This window comes from Pipra filicauda, unplaced genomic scaffold, assembly GCF_003945595.2.
Source record: "Pipra filicauda isolate LSUMZ 115617 unplaced genomic scaffold, ASM394559v2 scaffold24_size8852520_pilon, whole genome shotgun sequence".
Lineage (NCBI taxonomy): Eukaryota > Metazoa > Chordata > Aves > Passeriformes > Pipridae > Pipra > Pipra filicauda.
In genome coordinates, this window is record NW_024104365.1 from 6,608,998 (window position 1) to 6,627,231 (window position 18,234).

Here is an 18,234-nt window from a genome sequence, read left to right on the forward strand (position 1 = left end):
AGTTTCTCTGTTGGTGTCTGCTGTGTGTGGGTGTAGAAGGCCAGGGGGTGGCTGGGCTCCTTCCCCCCTCCAGGGGGGAGAGGGGAGCCCTGCAGCCTCCCCAACTCTGCCTAGGCCAGAGTTAGAGACAGCATTGGAGTGAGTGTGTGTTTGTGAGGGATGCGACTCACAAACAACTGGTAAGCCAGAGAGAGAGAGAGAGGCAGGCCTTGTGGCCAGGCCCTCTTCTTCTTTCCCCCCCTTTGCAGCCAGGCTGCAGGAGGGGGCTGTTTTTCCCTCTCGCTGTTTAGTGGGAGTGGATGCAAGGCTCAGCATTGGAGCAGAGCCAAAGTGGACGGGCTGATAACGAAACAGCTGGGAGAAGAATCCCAGGCAAAATTGGAGACAGGCCAAAGGGCTCGGGAGTTGCCCTGCCAAAGTTTGACCTGGGGCAACCGAAAACTGATTTGGAGGATGTTGATAAACTGACTAAACTACAGCAGCCTACGAACCAAGGTATGGGACTGAGAGAGAGAGACCACGCAACAGAGATGACACAGAATCAAGGAGAACGGACTCAAAGCTATCTTCGTGGACTTCATGAAGAAGGAAAAACCGCAGCAAACAGCTGAAGGTTGGTAGGGAAGGGTTCAGGGGCCCCGAACACTCCCATGAGAGAGAAACTGGTTACTTATCAGCCTGAAAAGGCTTTTCCTGGACTAAAGTTAAAAGGAGAAGCTTCAAAGGGACTGATAGAAGTGTAATAATATATATATAGTTGCTTTTATTTTGTACAGTATATTTATTTGTGTAAATAAATGTAAATACTTCCCCCTTCCCCTATAGAAGCTTCTGGCCTGAAAGTTTTCTCTTCTGTGTTGGGATAAATTGTGGGAAGGGGTGGGGAAGCCTGGAAATTGGATTTTGGATTTCTAATCTGGCTCAAACTGCCACAATATTTTATTCACTTTTAATAGAAAATTATTTTATGCTCGAAGGAAAAATATTGAAAATAATAATGAGTGTTAAATAAAAAGTTTATTGAAGTAGAGGAGCTAAACACATTAAAAAATATTCCTAGCAAATTCATTATCTTTTGAGCAACCTTGAACATAACTCATAACACCCCAGCCATATTCAAGAAGTAGCCCAAAGGTCATTCTTTATAGTCTAACGCACTCTGTTTACAGTTATATGTTAATAATATCTAATCCTTTTCTCTCTGTCTCTGTCTGTCTCTCTTCATGTCCTCCTTCTTTTCTTTCTCTGTGTTTCTCTCTGTGCCTCCCCCTGCCCCCTCTATCACATACAATCATCTGTGGATCTGAGAATTTCAACTGGCAAGAAGCCTGAATGTGATTCAGAAACTGAGGGTTTGTCCACATTGAACTGTTTAGCACAGGGCTCTAAGGAGCCTTTGCATTGCTGGGAAAGTACATTTGCTTTCACCCTTAGCAACACTGCAGGAATTGAAAGCCAGTTTTCACTTATAACTTTCAAATTATTTAAATTAAAATTCACTGTAAAACAGGGAAAGAATTTCCAAATATGCATTGCAGTCCTCACTGAGGTCATCTTAAAACTTCTGTCCAGAGAATATGAAAATCCATATGACAACAGTTCAAATCAGGGAAAGCAGAAGAGACTTTTGTCTCTTCAATAGAATCACATAATCCCAGAACTGCTGAGGTTGGAAGGAAGCTCTGAGATCCCCCTGCTCAAGTAGAGTCACCTAGAGCCTTTTACCCAGGATCATGTCCAGGTGGATTTTGAGTACCTTCAAGGATGGAGACTACACAAGATCTCTGAGCAACCTGTGCTGATGCTCAGTCTCTCTCACTGTGACAAAGAGTTTTCCAATGTTCAGATGGACCCTGCTGTGTTTCAGGTTCATTACCTCTTGTCACTGAGCACCACTGAAAACAGCCTGGCTTTTGTTTTCTTTACACCTTCCCTGGAGGTATTTGTATACATTTGCTAGGGTTGTTCCTACTCAGGGGAAAGCCTTTGCGTGTCTATTCGTTGTACTTCATGATGTCTGTTTATTTTTTATTTATGGAAAACACCAGTATTATTGAACCAACAGTTATATCTATATGTGGATCATTTTAATGAGACTTAGTTTATGTTAAGATATTGACTCTTCTCTGAATAAGAGTCTGAAATACCTTGAGTCTTTTCTACCTTAAGTTTACATATGTTCATCATTCCCAAAATACTTTTTGGTTTTTCATTGCAAGTTTTCTAATGACTTGAAGAACCATTGTGTTTGTTGAACATCTGTTAAGGTTATAAAGAAATGTGATAGTTATATTGTTACTATTTTTGAGCATTTCTTTGCATATGTTTAAACATCTGTTTAAATAAGAAAAAATAGCCTATTAAAAACCAACAAAAAAGAGTAACTTAAACCAGTGTAAGAAAAGTGCCATAGTATCAATAAGAAAAATCACACTTCACACCACCCTTTAGGCAGTTTCTTTTTTCTTGGCATCCTTTCTAAACCGCAAACTTTGCATCATGTCCAGAAAGTCAGCAAATCTTAATTATTGCAAAATAAGGATGACAAAAAAGTATTTAATGAAAAAATGCATCCAGTTGTAGGATATAACTGTCAATTCTAATTGGGAAAGTCCATTCCGGATCATGCCATTGTGGGAGTCAGGAAGGTGGAAGCATTCATCTATTTAAAGAAAGGAAGAAGATGTTAAACTTTAGTTTATGATTTCCTAGTATATTTGCTCTAAACTGTATCAATTAGGCACAACTTAGAAACTTCATTTGTCAGAAAAGATAGAAAAAAAGACAGCCTTCTGTTTAATTTTTTATCTTGTTATAGCTATTTTATACTTCTTTTGCAGACTATTTTTAATTAAACTTGTGTTCTTTAGTTATAAGAATTTTTAGCAGAATTACAGGAAGTTACTTCCCCAATTTAGTCATTTAATCTCTATCCTCCATTTTACACGAGGCAAACTGCAGTTGGAATGAAACCTCATGGATGAGATGGGAAATGAAGTTCATCTTAATATGATATGTTAGATAAACACAACATTTTAGCTGTTGTTAAATCTTTTTTCCTAAGTTTGTATTGTTGTTCAGTTCACTGTTCCAGAAGTTTAATTTCAGCAATATCTATTCCTCATTAAACAAGTAACTTGTTCAGAGAAATATTTTCTATTCCATGGGTGTTAAAGTTTTCTTGTATATTTGAAACTATCAAAAAATTATATTGCTTGGGCATACTGTGCTAATGGTTGTTATATTGTAGTGTGATAATATTCTAATGTGGTAGTGAAGCCCCTTAGGAAAGTCTGGGTGGTACTTCTGAGAAACCTGGCATCTGCTGAACAATTTCAGCAAGGGAAAAAGAAAGAAGAAAATGACCTATTAATAGAAGAGTTAAACTGAACAGAAAATAGACCACAAAGGGAGATAAAACAATTACTCATCTGGTCTAAACATCAAAAAGCACTATATGGAAAATTCCATTAGGGATAGCAAACTACCTTCACTCAATAAAGATCTTCACAGACATGGAGAGCTGCTGAAAACAAGAGCTGAAGATAAACTGAAGGATCTTTTTGGTTACTGAGTTACAGATCTCGGGTCCAACAACAAAAACCTTCAAGTTCAGGTGGGAAAGAAACTAATTGCAAGAAGGTGTAGCTTTAGAGAAGCAAAATTTCAGTTTGTTGCTTCCTTTTTGCTGGAATTAGGTTTCTCTGTATTTTCTCAGTAAAGGACCCAAGGCAACTATATGGTTTGTTTTTCCTTCAGGTTGTTTTTATCTTGGAAATATAAAGTAAACAGTTGAGAAGAGCAAGTTTCTGAACTGCTTAATTGACATGGAAGTAAAACAATGCATAGATGTCTATTTGGAAGTCTTTTGAGTATAAACATTTTATTTGTTTTAATAAAAAGATTTTTTTTCAAGAATCTGGTTTTGTGTTGCCCCATGCTATTGCCATTTTTAAAGCTGAGAAGTATCATGTGCAAAGTCCAAGAATTCACCCAATGAGATATTAATCATTAAACCAGTATGTAACAGTGTTGTTTGACTGAAGTTATTTGTCCCTTCAGGTTGCTTTACAGTGAAAAAAGTGCTATCTGAAGCAGTAGAAAAGTTGAATACAACGTTTCAGATCGGGTTTCCTGGAGAGAATAAGCAGTCAAAACTTATTTTGAGTACAGTTATGACCAAATATTTGTCTGGATCAGAATATCAGGAAAACAGATTTTCTAATGACATTTAAGTTTTTAATACTTAGATATTTTGGTGTATAAGCTGATTGGTAGGTAATTCTTGATAATAGGCAGAATGCTAATGTCATAGCCATCTTCAGAAATAAGAAGGAAGATCCATAGACCTACAGGTTATTCAGCCTCACACCAGGCTGTAAAGCCCCAGTCCTGAAGCCTCAAACTTTACTGGGAGTTTTACTTTTATTTAACTCTAAGAGTTATGGCTAACGCAAAAACTCTTGCAAAGCCTTTGGTTCTTTGATACCTTGAATAGCAAAAAGAGAACATGCTACAGGCATTTCCCAAGAGATTTAATTTAGTGAGAAAATAAGTGTTTTGGCAAAAGGGTTTACAGGAATAACATATAACCAAGGAAAAGCATTACACTAGAGCACCAGCAAACACCACCCCCATACAACTTAGTGAAATATCACTCGTTGGTGTTAAGTTACCCACAAGAGGAAGAAAAGAGTAAAGGAAGAAAAGAGAGGAGAAAGGAGTGAAGAAAGAGAGAAGAGAAAAAAATAGTTACCACTAAGAGGTCACATGTTGGCAGCTTCCAGGAGAGAGGGCTGAACAAGATGGAGGTCCTGTGCATCTGTTTATATGGTTTGGCTCTCTGGCCACTCCTCCCAGGCAGGACATCCGGTTCACTGACCACTCAGTGCCCTCCTAGCTGGAGTGAGGGGTGCTGGAGCCAATCAGAGGCTCCAGGGGACATAGTGTGGGTGGGCTACCAGGCAGACCTTATTGATTGACAGGTGACTCGTGTGGTTCCCGTACCATGTGCCTTCCAATCCTGGAGGCCTGGTTGGCTGTGGGCCTTACCATGTGGGCACTGATGCTTGAGGCCTGGACCCCCTTCCTCCACACACACACACACACACACACACACACACACACGAGCAAGATGATTGATTCGACCTGGCAGTCAAATAGTCCAGTGAGATACAAATCCGGTATCTCACACAGGCCTCAAAAAAATTGTGGAGCAAATCCTCCTGAAAAACATTTTGAAGACATCAAAAACAAGGGGAAGAAGCTAGTAGGGATTTACCAAGGACAAATTATACTTATCTGAACCTATTGCCTTCTGGGATGAAATCACTAGTTCGAGTGTTAAAAGGGAGAGAACTGGATCTCATTTACATGTAAGACCTTTGTCATAGTCTCTTAAAATCAAATTGTTGAAATCTAGAGTGGATAGAGGACTGTAACTATTGTTCAATGTTTTGTGTAACATCTGTGACAACAAATAGTGCACTCCAAGCAAGTTTGTGGTCAACATCAAATATGATGTCAATACCAGTTTGGAGGATAGTTAATATGCTGGAAGGCAGGGTTGAATAACCATTTATAGGAGTGTGGAAAAGCTTGAGAAACTGGCAAGCGGGTCCCTTGTGAAATTCTACAAAGGGAAATGCCAAGCCGTGCACCTGTAGATTAATAAATGCCCTCCAGTACAGACTTGGAGTTCATCAGCTGGAATGCAGCTTGACAGAGAAAATTCTGGGTGTCCTGGTTAACAAGAACTAAACAGGAACCAGCACTGCACCTTTCTGACAAATTAACCCTCCACCTCCTGGGCTACTTTAGCAAGGGTGCTAGCCAGGATTCCTAGGGAAGTGATATCCTTTATTCAGAAAGGGTGAGGGTCTACCTGTATTCAGTTCTGGGCTCCCTAGTGCAAAAAATATGTAGACATACTTGTGTAAGTCCAGTCAAGTGTTACAAAGCTGGTATGGGGATGAAGCACACAGTGAACTAACAAAAGCTGAAGGAACTTAGTTCCTGGGTAAGAGAAAGTTTTGGAAAGATATTATTTTGATCTTCATAACTCAAGAGTGTAAAGAAGACACAGCCAGTCTCTTACACGTATACAGCAAAAGGCCAATGGAAAGGGTCACAAGATGCAAGAAGAAAGTTCTGACTAGGTATAGGGAAAAAACTTGCTACTGTCCTGGTTCTGGCCAGGACAGATGTTATTTCTTGCAGGAGCTGTGGGGGAACAAAGCCTGGATCTATATGGGCGTGGCTAGGAGGTTATTCTATACCACCTCACACCATTGCTGGGGCAGGGGTAAGGGATTCTCTGGCTTCCAAGAAGAAGGTTCTCTGACTTTGGGTCTGCGGTGAGCATTTTTGCGTGTGAATCACTCTTTCGTATAATTTTGGTATTAATATTTTTACTGTTACTGTTGGTTTTCTTATCTCATTGATGTTTCCAGTAAATTGTTCTTATTTCAGCCTGTGATCTTCACCTCTTGTGCCTCAAATTCTCAACTCCATCATGCTGTGGTGGGAGGGGGAGAGGAAAAGGGAGTGAAAAAGTGGCAGCGTTGTTTAGGAGTGTCTCAGCGGGTACACTGAATTGCGGAGTACCATTCCTAATCCACAGGAGCTATATAGTGGAGAAACATAGGGGTGGTACTTAGGGAGGTTGTGGAATCTGCATGTAAAGCAGCAGTCCCAAAGCCACGCATTTGGCTGAGCGGTTTACTTATATTTAGACTCCCAATAATTTGCCCACACAAAAATTTTGCAGACTCTTAGTTCTTTGGTACCTTGAATAGCATAAAGAGAACATGCTACAAGCACTTACCAAGATAGCTTCTTTTAATTTAGTGAAAAAATAGGTGTTTTGGTAAAAGGTTTTACAGGAGAGCAAACAAATGAGAAGCATTACACAAAGGTACCCAGCAATCAGCAACAATTGGCTTAGTGAAATACAGCCGATCAGTTTTAAGTTACCCACAAGAGAAAGAAAAGAGTAGAGGAAGAAAAGAGAGAAGAAAGAGAGAGAAAAATAATTACCACCAAGAGGTCACAAGGTGGCAGATCCCGGGAGAGAAGGCAGGACAAGATGGAATGCTGTGCCCCTATGTTTATATGGTTTCTGTCATGGCCCCCCCGCTCAGGTGGGACATCTGATCCCCTGACCACTCACTGTCCCCTGTAGGGACTCTGGGGGTGTGGTGTGGGGGCTTACCAGAGGAACCCTCCTCAATTGACAGCCCAGCCACATGGTTCCCGATACTGCCATGTGCACTCTGGGCCACCAGGTTGGCTGCAGACCATGTACCTCCTGACACTGCCGTGAGGCTGCAGACCCAGCTGTGGTCCCTCCCTTGACACACAGACAGACAAGATGGTAGATCTGTCACAATAATTAAGCAATCTAGTGATACACCAGTCCAGTCTCTCAACTGGAGATGTAAGAATATCTACTCACTATTTGAGAGAGCCTGAGCCACCTGGTCTGGTTTACCCTGCTGCAGGAAAGGAATCAGACTAGATGACCACCAGAGGTCTCTTCTATCCTGAGCTATTCCATGATTCTATCAATTTAACGTTTAAAGACTAAAGCTGTGTGTCACTGTCTGGGATTATTTCCTAATACAGATCTGTAAGTTTTAGAAAGCTACTGTTTGCCTCAAGCTGCAGGTTAAAAATGAGATTTTGACTATGTCAGCAGTCTCACAGAATATCTGCTACTGTCTCTGCTATACATTTTTTTATTTTGTCTGATTTAGAATCTACCATAACTGTGTTAACTAAAATGTTTGTCAAGCAAATTAAAAAAGAGCCAATCAGACCACTGATTTTCAAGAAGAAAAAGTAGCTTCCTATCTTAGTCACATATCTTGTAATTAAATTATTTAAAGAGAGTTGAGAAATCACTGGTCTTAACTAGACTGATTAATACTGTTTTGGGGATCCCAGAATAATCAAGTGCAGTTTAAAGGTAATTGTAGAATTAGAAATAAAGGTGATAGATACTATTCTATCAGTGCTTTCAAGGTCTCTGAACTCTTTCAAAAAATTATAATGTTTAATGATTAGGGCCCAGCTTTGACATGTTGTGGGGCTTTTGTCTTTTACATTAACCTTTATGGTTTGTAGTAAGTCAAAACACAGTGAGTATTTAGGGCATATGTAACTATTTACCTTACCCTCATTTGGTTTTGGTTCTATATATGAAGTACAACTCTAAATTCACTGGCACCCAGGAAAAAAAAAGTGCAATAATATTTTAATTTTATTATAACTGTCAGATAACTGTTATAATAAAAACTAAGAATATTTGATTTCTAAAATTTCACTTCTTATTTAGCCTTTTTAGTGACAACTGCTCTAACTATGTCACTCATATTTGATATAATTTGATATACATACCATTTTCTTCAGAGTCAAACAAAATGCTCCTGATATTTTTTTCATACATGGCTTTTCAAAAGTGGCTTTAATGCCATAGAGAATATTGAAACTACTGAAGATGTTGATCCAATTGAAACAATTTTAATGATCTGCATGTTACTGTTATGGGTAATTTAAATGATCCAAGTGAATAAAGTGAATAAAAAAATAATAAAAATTAATTAGTCAAACTTTTTTGAATGTTGATTTTTGTAAGACTATGATATCTCACTACCTTCTCAATCTAAATTACTCTTATTTTGTCTTATTTCTTATATTCATGAGGGAATGGTAGGAAATCCCATTTAAATTAATCTTCAGTAATTTTTAATTCTGCCTTACTGTCACACTATTGACTTTCATATATCTTATTCGTCACTAAATAATTTCTGTATTTGAAAAAAGTAAATACAATAGCACACACTTTATTAGCTACCGCTCCATTTCTTAATTTTCATCCCAGCTATGGAAAAAAAAATAGCAAATACAGTCTAGTTTGTTGTAGAATTATGAGGAACTGGAGTTTAGCTCGTGAAATACTGCTATTAGAAATAAGGCTGGCTTTTTGGCTTTGGAAAAAACCATAGGACATTACTTAATATGATGTTGAGTTCAGGGGTTTTAGTTTTCTAAAACAAAAAGTAATTTTATCAGTATCAAATCTGTATGCTCAGATTTTTTTGCTAGTTCATAGTTCCACAGAAGTTAATGAGAATCCATGCTATTAGCAGAACACGCAAGCTTAGGTAGATTGACTGCAGTACCAGGATAAAATTAATTTTGGACCTGTACAGAGAAATATGTAACTTCTGTATCTGTAACTCGAAAATGTTGCATATGATAATTTCAAGTGAGTATAGTTGTTTAAAACTGAGTCTTCTTAACCAGTTATGAAGAGGTACTTAGATTTCACAACCTTAATTTGCCTGGTTTACTCTGTATTTGAAATTCTATTGAAAATATTCAGCTAAAACTTTCTTTTCTTCTATCCATGATTTTTCCAAGGATCTTTTCATGATGTGGTGAACTTCAGTATCAATATTCAAGATCCACACTGTGTTTCACAAATAGACCTTTTAAAAGAATTTATAGCAGTCTTTATTAGTTGTAGTGCTTCTAGATTTTTTTCTTTGTTTTTGTCTTGTTTCAGATTTTTTTGTGTTGGTGTTTTGTTTTGGGGGGTTTTGATTGTTTGTTTGTTTGTGGGTTTTTTTGTTTGACAGAGATTATCCTAGATAATGGCATTTTGGTTTACACATCAACAGGTGTTTTATAGAAAACAATCACATATGTTTTGGTAGATAAACTTCAGTTTTGCCGAAGCAGGCTTGACCTTTTAAAGGAGGATCCAGTTCAATGTATGCAATATGTTTCACAGTAGCAATTTTGAAACAAAATCTTCTGATAATATCTGTGGGATTTATGTCTAACAGGGACCATCAAGAAAAATTTGAATTCCTGAATGCACTTGATGTTTATCGAATGACTGTAGTTACTAGGTCAGCTTCGGAGAGCATCCAGATTTCTCTACTCAGAGATAGGGAAGTTCTGGCTCAAGATGTGTGCTGGAAAAACGGGAAAATAGCAAATATGATAGACTGTCCTTTCCCTTGTACTGGACCCAGAGGAGTGATTTATCCTGTCTGACATTCCCCAAAAGTAGTTTAGAAAGGACTAAAATTGTTAGTGTCAATATGCAGGTGTCAATTACATCTAGTTTGTTTGGAGTTTTCTTGAAGAGTTTGCTAATGAGCAACTCTAGGGCAAGGGGTGTAACTGAGAGTGAAGGAGTCAAAATATAGGACTGAGGAACTGTGATGCAAGCAAGGACTAGTCTAGAGACCAGGAAAGAGGCTGGAAAATTCTCTGCACACTTGATAAATGATCTCATTCATTTTAGTGATGCTTATGAATCACAGAAGAAGACAACCAACTGAAAAAAATAGAGTTCTACATTACAGTAAGGTGCCAGATGAGGTTTAGAGTGAGATACAAAGCCTGCTCATGAGATGATGAGTTATCTCAACATATCTATTCAGAAGTTACATATCTATTCTCAATTTGTAGCACAGTAAAATTTCTGAAAGGTTATTACTTTACAGAACTGTACAATTTTATATTTAAAAACTATTCTGTGATTTTCTACTTTTTCACATTCTGTGGAATTACTTATTTAGTAAAATTAGATTATATTTTCAATAGTTAGGTCATTTAATGCATCTAACTATCTTTTTTTAATATAAATTTTTTCAAAGAAAACTGTGTGGTGTAGAGATACAGGGTAACTTTTCCCAGAGATTAGGTATATATCCTCAAAGTAATATACTGAATTGATTTAGTCTCTGCTTAACAGATGAGAAGTTAGGTTATTCACCACGAGTGATGTCATAGTTTCAACACTCAAACTCAGCAATTTACTGAGGCTGTCATGGACAATGAATCCTGCAGTAACATTTCCTCTTTACTTACACCACATTGGTGATGGGCTGATGGACTAGATGCAGTGATTAACGATCCAGAGATAAGGCACCAAGATTTTAATGGAAACCAGATTTTTAAATGCTTGAGCTTGCAGAACAATTTTTTTTTTCCTCCAAATCTCATAAAAAGGAAACTCAGTACCAGAGAGTTACTTTCACCAGGAATCCTCATTTGTCACAGCAATTCATTAAAATGTGATAAAATGTCATTGTGCAACTAGCATATGGGTAGCTGGTATTTATTTAGGGAAGTCTTGGATATTCTTACAGAGCAGGTTTTATTGGTAAAATATGATCCTACCTTTCTTTTCTGTGGCATCTGAAACAGATATTTCTTTTCTGAAGAGATCAAATGAAAAAGACTTCGAAGTTCAGTCAAACAAATCTGTCAGGCTTTTTTACTTGTTGCTTTTCACAAGGCAACTGTAAGTTATCAAAGGTTTTTAGTACCACAGGCTCTTAACTGTATGAAAAATTCAGCATTTTATGGTCACATAATAGAACTAACAATAACCTTCTCTACCAACAGCATACCTCCTTATAGAAGACGTGACTGTGTGACCCGAAGTAATTTATATTCTGTAAATATAATCATATACCCATTTATCTTGTATCTGCAGTCAAAGTAGCAGAGAAATACTGAAAGGATTGAAAGCAAATTCCTCTTGGTATGAAAAAAAACATCAGGAAGGCAGTTAGCTCAAGCCACTTTGCCACCAGAACTGTTGCATATTAAATGAAAGGCCTTTGAGTGCTCTTTTTTAGCAATGATTGTATCAAAAGGCAGTATTGTCAACTATCCAATTCTAGAATGCCTAAACCCCACATTTTTTAAAACAGCTAATATGTTTATAACCTGAATTTCTGTTGCCATAGCAATAGGACATTAAATTTTCATGGAAAATGACTTGACATCTCTTCCCAGTACTCAACAACGGTTTATGAAACAATATCTTGTTACTGCCATGCCTTGTACAGCCTCTGTTGAAGTACATACTGACAGTGAATGAGGGAACAGTGCATGACCTCTCTCTTACTGTTTGAGAAAGTATATACAGTTTCACTCCAAACTTCATATCAGTAGGAGAGAAAGCTGTTAGGAAGTTGTTAGATTTATGCAGTTACTGATGGAAGAAGCAAGAGTGAGGAAAGCATTCTTGGCTACTTTTACAAGCACCCATAACCTTAGTGGAGGTGAACCTTGCACCTCCTCCAAGTGCACGTTCATAACACTAGGCACTATATACAGTTTCATTGAAAGTATGTCCTATTAGTTTATAAAAATACAGCCAATTGACACACCTCAAGTGTTTCCATATACTGTTACTGAAATACTTTTGTTCTGGTAGTTAATGAGCAGTAATGTCTAAATCTGTATTTGATTTCCAAAAACACTCTTTCTTTTTTTCCTAGCTATCCTAGTAAGATGCCCTAAATCTATTTGAAATGCTATGAATCTGTTTATAACATCAAAATTATTTCTCTGACAGCTTATGAAATTATGTTTAAAGAAAACTTTACTGTAATTACTGTTCACACGTTTGGCGCAAAGCACATCTGCAGAAAACTTATAAGAGGATAATCAAGGAAACAAAAAAAAGGAAAAGAAAATACAGTCAGTCACAGTCAGTTGCTTGATAAATCACTTTACAAGTAATGCATACAGTGTTTTAATTTGGAATTTTTAAGCATATGCTGTCATTTGAAATTTGTTACTGTTTGAGCACAGCATAAATCGGTTTGGCAGAAAAGTGGTAACTGTCCCCTTTAGGCACTCTGGAAATGAACATTTTGAGCCAAGTCTACTTTATTTGATGTGTTGGATTGCAGTGAAATATAATATATAGTGTCATTTTATTTCAATTACCTAGACAGATACTATACAGAAAATACTGTGTGTTATCTTCCCTGAAGGACAAAAATAATTTCTTAAACACTCTTTTCCCTTTCTGACTTTGCAGTTCAGTGTTCATTGTCATATGATTTTTGGATAGTGTAACATACTAACAAAAATTTTGCTGTTAGATTTTCTCCAAGGATTAATGGAATCCATTCTCAGATAATATTTAAATCTGTCTTGGAAAATCATAGAATGAATCATAGAATGGTCAGGGCTGCAAGGGAACTCAAAGATTACCCAGCTCCAAACACCTGTGGATAGGGACACCTTTCACTAGACCAGACTGCTCAAAGACCCATCCAACCTGGCCTTGAACACTTTCCAGGGATGGGGCATCCACAGCTTCTCTAGGCAACTTGTTCCAGTGTCTCACTACTCTCATAGTGAAGAATTTTTTCCTAATACCTAATCTAAAACTACTATCTTTCAGTTTAAAGTCCTATCACTGATAAAGAAAGCCTCCCTGTCTTTCCTGGTGGAATCCATAGAGTCATCCCTTTTCCATGCTAAACAACTCCAATTCTTTCAGCCTGTCCTCACAGGAAAGGTGCTTCAGACCCCTGATCATCTGTGTGGCCCTTCTCTGGACCCATTTGAGCAGGTCCATATATCTTTTATGTTGGAGGCACCAGAGCAGGATGCAGTACTGCAGGTGCAATGTCATGAGAGCAGGGAGGCAGAACCACCTCTCTCGATCTGCTGGTCACACTGCTTTTGATACAGCACAGGATATGGTTGGCTTTCTGGGCTGCAGGTGCACATTGCTGGGTCATATTCAGTTTTTCATCCACCAGTAGCCCCAAGCACATCTTTTCAGGCCTGCTGTCTATCCACCCACGGCCTAGTCTGTATCCATGTTTGGGATTACCTAAATATAAGGTGCAGGACCTTATATTTTGCTCTGAAGAACTTTGTAAGGTTAGCACAGGCCCGCTTCCCAAGCCTGTCAAAGTCCCTCTGGATGGATCACTTTCCTTTACAATATCAACCACACCACTCAACTTTATGTCATCCACAAACTTGTTGAGTGTGCACTTAATCCCACTCTCCATGTTCCTAACAAAGATGTTAAATTGTGGTGGTCCCAGTACAGACTGCTGAATGGTACCACTTCTCAATTGTCTCCACCCACATATCAAGCTATTGACCAAACTCATTAAGTGTGACCATGCAGCCAATTCCTTACCCACTGAGTGATCCACCTGTCAATTTATTGACAATTAATTATGTGGGACAGTATCAAATCAGTTAATAATGAAAATTCTTCCTCAGAAGATTAATAAATTGAACTGTTCAATATTTGCCCCTAAATATGCAATGGCATATAGCCCCATTGACAGAATATGTAAGACAGTGATGTATTGCTGTGCATTTCCCATATTTTTTGAGTGGATATGGAGAAAGACAGTAGGTATAAAACTTCCAGATGCCATAGTAAACCAAAATTTTCAATTGTGTGCAGCACACTGATATGAACACTTTTATTTCAGGGAAAAACCCACATATTTAGTAAGGAAAACAATGTGGATGTTTAACATACATTACTTCAAGAGAAAGAAGACACGTATGCGTCAAGCCTGAAACCAGTGAAAGGCTTCTGTCAGCCACTTATATTTATCAGAATAATCTCTTCATAAAATGGTACTCCACTTAGCAGATTTCAAATTTACTTACCTGTATGCTGGAGTGGCCTGATGATATGGTTTTGACAAAGCATGTATGCATCCACTGATGTTGAATCTGCCTAAAAATTTTCTGTGTTTAATGGAACTCCAGAATCTCACTGAAATATGATTTTATGTTAAACTCAGAACTTTTATGTCTTCAATATAAAACCAGTTTATTTCCTTGTTATGTTCCAATGGTATGCTTTAGAATTCTTTGAAATTACAACTCAAAGTAAATCTGTCTCCTTCATTCCTCATACCTATTCCCCAGCTGAAATATGCATATCTTCTAATAGTAAGAGAGGACTAGTTTATCACATGACTAAAATGGAGAAAAAACAATTGTTTTTAAAATATGTTGCAAACACATACTGTATGCATGCCATTGGTAATATGTTTCATTCAAAAAACAATAAAGGGATGGAGGAGCAAAAATAAATCTTTTACCCTTTAATTTAAGAAGGGAACTAAACATTGGTTGCCACTGATCCGAATTTGTATTTAAAACAGCCTGTGCCAAATAGATAGCTTTTTTTTTTTTTTTCTAGTTGTTACAGGCACTGTCATTGGCTAGGTTGTAGAGAAAGATTAAATTCTTCTCTCCAAAAATCTGAGTGGACTTGCACCTCAGTTACTTTTTGCTCTTTAGAGTGCAGTGCTGTCTCCAGGGGTTTTTAGGATACAAAGACAGATTGAACAGTGTTCCAGGTATTCATCTCAATATCCTGTTTGCAGATAGAGAACTGTCAGAGTGTGTGTGAGAACTCATCCACAGGACAGTAAAAGCATCGGATCAAGGTCTTTATGTAAAGTTTGTAATATCACTTTGTGTTGTGATAAATGAAATTATTCTTTGTGCTTATAAATATATACCATAGTTTGTATTTAATGAGGATTCACTTCTACTTCTCTTGATAGGACTCATAAATTAAGCCTTAATTTCAGTTTCCTTTGAAAAGATCTTTTTGCTTTGGTTTTTATGTGAATTGATTAGAAGGAGGCCTTCAGGGTAGCATAGAGGAAAATGCGATGAAGCTTCTTGCCATCTGAGGAATATGAGTTATATTCAGTTATAGTTAACAGATTCTCTCTCTCATATCTTATCCTAAGATAATATTCCTTTTGGCATCCTTAAGAGGAGGAAAGCTTAATGTGTAACCAATGCTATTACTACTTGTCGCTGTTGATTTTTCTTGCTTAGCTTTTGGTACATAGCAGAGTCTAAAACCCAAGAAAAATAAACCCAGCCAAAAATCAACAATCCTAAAGTACAATCTGAAGTCTTGGGCTATGGCAGTACATTACAGTTAACTCATGTTACTTTTAACAAATGTGTCCAGGAATCAAAATGCAATAAACAAAATTTTAAATACCAATCATATCTTTCTTTGATTTATTTATTGAAATTATGTGATAAGTTGCCTTTGAGAGAAGATATAGTTTTAGCTTAAACAATTTAAAATACAGTGACTTTCTTTAGTTCCAGAAAGCTTTCAAGGTATCTTCACTGGAGTGAAGAATTGGATATAAGTGTTACAAATATGGTAAAAAAGAAGCCTTATTGAAGAAAGATAATTATTGCTGAAATTTCTTTTTATTTATGCATGTAAGATCAACAGAAAAATATTTATTCTCAATTCTGAAATACTTACTTGGTTACAATTTTGAAAATGTTTTAGTTATTTTGCTCTGCACTTATAAATGTAGATTTTTCTTTCTTGGCTGACAAATAAATAGCAATGATGTAAGAGCTGTGCTCATGAAGGAAATGTCACCAAATATTTCTAAAGTATGTTAACCTAAACTTCTGTGCTGTACTGCAGGAAAGAATATGGTAGGAAGTTATATTCATTTTATTCTTATCAAATTAGGTCAACTTATTTTCCCATTTTCATTATAGATCTCAGATGAGCTTCTCTGTTAAACACTTCTACATAGGTTTAACAGAGAAACTGTTAGAAAGAATTATTAGCTGGCAATATTTCTGTTCTGTAGGAAATTATAAGATATTAATAAGAAATCAACTATTCTTCTGCTTTTCAAATTGTTTTCTTATCTCATAAGTGATTGGCCACCAGAAATGCTCATGGTTAGGATCTGACTTTGAAGAGTAGGTAAACTGCGTATTTTCCAGAGAAGTCTTTTAGTACCTTAAGAACTTAGACTAAATTTTAATGATTATGTACAATTATACAGCACTTCTTAGTTCTCTTAGTATAAGTGGAATTGCTCCAACAGCACATGATTATAAATAAATGTCAATGTGTCCAAGTGTTATATGAATTAAACATGAATAAAAAAATCTTGTGTGCTCAGCATGTTCTTATCTAGGCTTTTGAGAAGTCTCAATATCATTTCTGTAGAATATGAGAGCAATATTTTCTTTTACATATGTCTGTGTATTTCAGAGAATGTTGTCTGTAGAAAGGCAAAACTGAATTCTGTAACTGCATTTCTTTGACCACTTTTTCTTTACTGGCTTTTTTGCTTTGTTTTAATTAATGTTAGTGTGCCTAAGGGAATGTATGTATAGAGAAGTAGAATTACTATAGATGGGATCTGTTTGAAGTTGTTGTAAACATGTGACCTTGACAAGTATAATGTCTAGTGAGAAAAGTTTAAAATTCCGTGCTTTGAACTGTTTAAACAAAACTTTTATTGTGGAAAACCTCTTTATTGTTGGCTCTTGGTGATGTGAAGGTTTTCAGGGAATGACACTAAGGATCATGCCAGATTTTACTATGCCAGGATTCATAGAATCAGTTTAATGCCCCAAAGACCAAAACTACTGGTATGAAGGTCATGAAACATTGACATTTGCTCTTTGGCATTGCATTTTGAAGGGTGAAAAAGACAGTATTAAGTGTGGCTGAGCGTCTTTATTCTGTTGTGGTCCTGAAGCCGTGAGATGAGAGAATGGTGTTATTAAATGCATGTAGTAGAAGATAACATGATTTAGGTGTAGTAACTCTTACAGTAATTAAGACAGAACGTCAAGTGTAAGTTGTTTTTGCTTTAGTTGTGTGATTATAGAAAGCTTTAGAAAAAGTCTTTTTTTCCCCTGTTGAATAGAGAAAAAATGACAAATAAGCAAATGTTATTGAGATTCTCTCATTTCCATTTATATATCCATTTCGTATAATTCCATTTTTTTACATCATTTGGATGAGAATTTCCTTGTGGTTTAGAAATTTGTGCTAATTTCTAAATGTGTACATTTAGAAGAACTGTAGACTTCTCTGGGTCTAATACTTGAGACTAAATGTACTATCCTAAATTTAAATTTAGAGCAGAATTAGACTATTTGTCTTAGTCTAGTTTAGTTTAGTTTAGTTTGAAGAATAAGAGGAATAAAACAGGACATTGTGGATTAGTGTACAAGAAAAGTTTATCTATATAAAATTATGGGGTGATTGAGAAAGAACAGTGATCCTTGTGAATCCGATTAACTTCACTGTCTGACTTCCTAAGAACTTTATCTTATGTCACAATCTTCAGTTACTACAGGTAACAGTGGCTTAGATTAAGCAACATTTTGCTGGATAAGCTTCTTGTTATTCATGTAGCAAGAGCCAGAGTAAAGGCAAAAGAGGAAACTTTTATTTCTAAAAGCTTCTCTTTAGCAGGCTGAGCTGCACAACTGAGGTTATCAATTACTTTACAATAGTGGTAGTAAATGAGCGTTCTAATACTTAAAAATTATTTATATCGTACATAACAAAACATAGTATTATATTTGAATGTAATGATACCAACAATTAGTAAA

General features: G+C 36.7%; 1 long non-coding RNA gene across 1 annotated transcript; it reads right to left on the minus strand.

The window, feature by feature from the left end:
• Positions 1 to 2,446: 2,446 nt before the first annotated feature.
• LOC114000555 lies at positions 2,447 to 4,827 on the minus strand. Its single transcript, XR_003545262.2, has 2 exons — positions 4,757 to 4,827; positions 2,447 to 2,662 (listed from the first exon to the last, which is right to left on the minus strand). It is a non-coding gene; the product is annotated as an uncharacterized LOC114000555 (long non-coding RNA).
• Between the last annotated feature and the right edge of the window lie 13,407 nt (positions 4,828 to 18,234).